General features: G+C 41.7%; 1 protein-coding gene across 1 annotated transcript in view; it reads right to left on the bottom strand.

Annotated features, from left to right (window-relative positions):
• CUNH6orf203 (chromosome unknown C6orf203 homolog) overlaps window positions 1-4,380 on the bottom strand; it is a 26,172-nt gene that overhangs the window by 12,440 nt on the left and 9,352 nt on the right. The window lies entirely within an intron of this gene.

The raw sequence follows: 4,380 nt of genomic DNA, 5'->3' as shown, positions 1-4,380 counted from the left end.
CTCTAACCTATTAGTCTCCTTTTTCCATATTTCTATGATTTTATTAATGGAATTTTAAGGTTACTGAAAGGTCAATCTACTTTAAGATGGCCACTGCAGTATATTTGAAATTACTGTCTGAAGCATTTTATGAACTTGTCTTTGAACAGTAGTTTTAAAGAAGAACTACTGTAAAGATAAAAAATCACCATCTAAGGTTGGGCTAAAGCAGAACCTGCAACAAAGGTTCCTCACAGTTGACTGTTACTAATCACAGCAGTCTTTAGATGGAGATATGTGGGAAGGTTTAGTAGTAAATCAGACTGCATTGTGTGTATTTATTATATTTTGTCACAACCACGGACATACCGCAGACAGATCTAATCCCCTGCTACTCTCTGAAAACATTATGGGATTTGGACCGTCCAACAAGTATTTACAAAAAAATGGGGAGGGGGACAGTTTTACAAATGTATTACTGAAAGTAGAACTCCTAGGAAAATATGTTTTGAGTTTTTGGTAGGAAGTCAGGTTTTTATAACTGTTTTCTTGTTGGAAAGGTTGCTCAACCCTTCCTGTTCTGGTCACACTATTGATGTAAGGACATTTCAACAGGAACATGGACAACAAATAAACACTGACGCAGGTACTAATACCTTTCCAGCTCTAGCCAACCCAAAAAGTTTTGGTTTACGGTAGGGATGCACCGATACCATTTTTTCCAGACCGAGTACCGTTATTTTTCCTCAAGTACTCGTCGATACCAATTATCGATACTTTTTTAGTGTCATGTGACAGTTTTTCTAAAACAATACAGATTAATGATTTTATGACAGTGGTGAAGTGCCAGAGCCAGGTCACAGCTGCAAATGCTGCTACCCTGGTAGTTCTGCCACTGACGCCACGCTGTTGAGGGACTACAAATCCCAGCAATACATTATATAACAATGCAGAATACCACCAGCGATAGAGGACTACAAATCCCAGCAAATATATTATACAGCTACGCAGAATACCAATAGCTGTAGAGGACTACAAAGCCCAGTGATACATTATATAGCAATGACGAATGGCAAGCGGCTATAGAGGACTACAAATCCCAGCAATACATTATAGAGCAATGCAGAGTAATATGAAGCTACATGTGCTGCTCCTCCAGTGGACGATTTCAGGAGGGCTGTGCGGGGGTCTCACCAGGGGTCCAGAGGGTCTTGCTGGCAGCAGGGTTCCCCAGGAAGGAGATGTCCAAGCACAGGACCTCAGGTAACCACTTCAGTTGAAAACATTTAAAGTGCCAGTATCTGCATTTAGTATCGGGGCATTTTCACGTGTACAAGTACTGTGAAAATGCTCAGTATTGGCACCAATACTGATATCGGTGCTTCCCTAGTTTGGGGTATTAAGCATTGTGCCTAACCTGCACTGCACACATTTCTTTATATCCTTCCACAAAATAAGGAGCCCACAATTTTCTCTAAATTATATTGAAAGCGACCAAAGCTATTGACATCCATCATTTTTTATTCCATATTTAATAAAATTTAGACTGCTTTTTGATTCAATACATTTTAAATAATAAAACAAATTAAAATTGGCAATCACTGTAAACAAGTGATTTCTGTAGCTGTCGGAGCACTTGCCAACAGGTAGCTTCAGCTGTCTCAGGTTTGAAGGATGCCTTCTCCAGACTGCATGTTTCAGCTCATAGACGTTTGATAAGATTCATATCAGGGCTCACAGAAGGCCACTTCAGAATAGTCCAATGTTTTGTTCTTGGCTACTGTGTGTTGGTCATGGTCGTGTTGTCGGACCCACCTGTTTTCTGACATTGGGCAGTTCATTTCACCCCAGAATACCTACATCGTTTTGAGATTGAGTGTCCTGCACAGATTCAAGGCACCCCATGCCAGATGAAGCAAAGCAGCCTCCTCCATCTGTCACACTAAGTATGGTGTTCTTTTCTTTGATCAGTCACTGATATGCCTTGACATAGGAAATCAGCTGGTATCTCTTTGGAAGTTTTCTTTGGCTTTTTGTCTATTATTCACACTATCCTTCTGTTCAATCTGGGGTAGTTTTTTCGTCTTCATGTCCAGGGAGGTTGGCTGCACTCGCATGAATCTTTTTAAAGGAGAACTATGGGGTCAGTGTTTTTCCCCATAGTTCTCCTTAGGGTAACGGGAGGACACAAACTAGCGTCCTCCCGTTACCCTAAGCTCAGTATAGCTGTAGCTGTAGCTCAGCTGTAGCTCGCGGTATCCTGAGATGCCGCAGCGGATCCCGACGTAGATGACGGGATCCGCCCAGCTGCGTGAGTGACAGCTGGCTCTACCTATCTAGAGGCAGAGCCAGCTGTACCCGCCCCCTCCCCCTGTCCGTTCCGCCAGTCAGCGCTGGCAGATCGGAGCGGGGAATCCAGCCCCTCCCCCTGCCACGGCAGAGAGCCGTGACAGGATCGAGAGGTGAGCGAACCTGGTATGTGTTCGCTCACCTCCCGATCTACTGAGCCGACCTGTGACAGTCTCATTGTCACAGGTCGGCTAGAACTATGAGGTGAGTGAAAATCACTCATCTCATAGTTCTCCTTTAAGTATATCCAAACCAAACATTTAATATATTGCAGCTTAACAATCCTCAGATGCGGTGGCTACATTAGTGCTTTTTATTTTTACACAGTGTTCGAACCAGTAAGCCTGTTACTTCTCAAACTCCTTTAACAGACCAAAGTGTCCAGCAGAAGTGGCAGTTAGGGGGCTGAGGCACACCATTTAAGACTGACAGGTGTGTTTACAATGGTCAACTTTTATATCCCAAAAGGAAAAGAACTCTTGTTGTAACTGTTTAAAAAGAGTTAGCTGGACTTTACCCTTTAAAGTGACAGACAGAATCTGGAGCAGTTGTCCATAGCATCCAATCAGCTCCTCTCTTTAGTTTGTTCAGTTAAGCTTTGAAAATGACAGAGAGAAGCTTATTGGTTTGCCATGCCCAGCTGCTCCAGATTTGATGCATTCCCCTCCTTATGTATTTTTATAAATGTAACTGAAACATGCTAAACTCTGTGCAGTTAAACATGTAAAACAGCCCATGTTTTAACATTGAAGCTTGCTGTGTAAAATACTTACCTCCCTCCATGCTCCAGAAATATTCATTGGGGGGCCCACACCCAGTGACACACAGCCTTTGCTTGGAAATTTTCCCTTTTTGGTCCTCTTCCCCCAATACACTTGTGCCACGACCCCATTTATCCTTATTGGTGAGTCATACTCATTGTGGCCTCTAGCCATCCTACAAAGTGCAGCTTACCCATATGCATAAATAGAGCCGCGGCACACATGCACAGTAAAAACAGGACCTGGTGGGGATGTTTTCCGAGCAAATTGTGTGCAGCACCGAGTAGAGCCGCACATTGAATATCACTGGAACAGGGAAGCTCTTTTTCATGTCAGGCTGCAGTCAGGGGGTTAGAGGATTCATTAAAGGACAACTATACTATGGGTATTCGTATCCTTTAAAGCTTTATCTCTGTGCATCTGATAAAAAGGGAAATCCCCTTTAAAAATAATTTTGTTCCTGTAGTGTTAACCTGAATTAATCTCAAGAGTTCTGAACTGCAAGTAAGCCTTGCCCAGTACTTTTATAAATATATGGTGTTGCCAGTGCTGATCTCTTTTGGAAGATGTTATTTTGCTGTTATAATGACCCTCTGGCTTCAGTGCTTTGTAATCACAGACAAAGATCAGTATGCAAACCAGGAGTTCTGACTTCCCTTTCTGCTTGCTTGGTTATGGTTAGTGATTTAAAGTATTAAGCCAGAGACAGCCCAGCACCCACTGTTTGTTATTCCCCACATGTACTAAGCTAAAGAAGATACCCTAGCAAATCGAATAGAACCTATTTGCCTTGAGTAAATCCACCCCTGTGACTCAAAGCATAGACCCAATGAATCAACATCACAGCCAATCCGCACTGGCAACTAATATTTATCTTATGACAGGTATACTTTATACTCACAGAACCTGCACTATGTGATTAATCATTTAGAGCCAGTTCAAAGCAGCATTGGCTACAAATGGTCTTTATTTGCTGTAAACAAGAAAATCCATATCCCAGGCAACTAGAATTTTCAGGAAGTGGTCAGGATAAGCCACGTACCTTGCCAAAAATATAGTCTTTGTGATGTATTACAATAGGGACATTAATAAACACAAGATAAACTGTAAAGGACTTTAAAGTTAAAACATTGCCTACTTAATTAGAAGATCCAAAAAGAAAGATTCTAGCAGTGAGGGCTGAGCCACTTTTTAGCAGTCTTGACAATATATCATGCAGGTGCACAGTAAAAAGTTTGTTTTTTATTATATATATATATATTTTTTTTTTCTTTTTAATGAAAACTACAGA

The sequence above is a fragment of the Nanorana parkeri genome, unplaced genomic scaffold (genome assembly GCF_000935625.1).
Source record: "Nanorana parkeri isolate BGI_ZX_2015 unplaced genomic scaffold, ASM93562v1 scaffold123, whole genome shotgun sequence".
Lineage (NCBI taxonomy): Eukaryota > Metazoa > Chordata > Amphibia > Anura > Dicroglossidae > Nanorana > Nanorana parkeri.
This window is presented reverse-complemented; position numbering and strand designations above follow the sequence as displayed.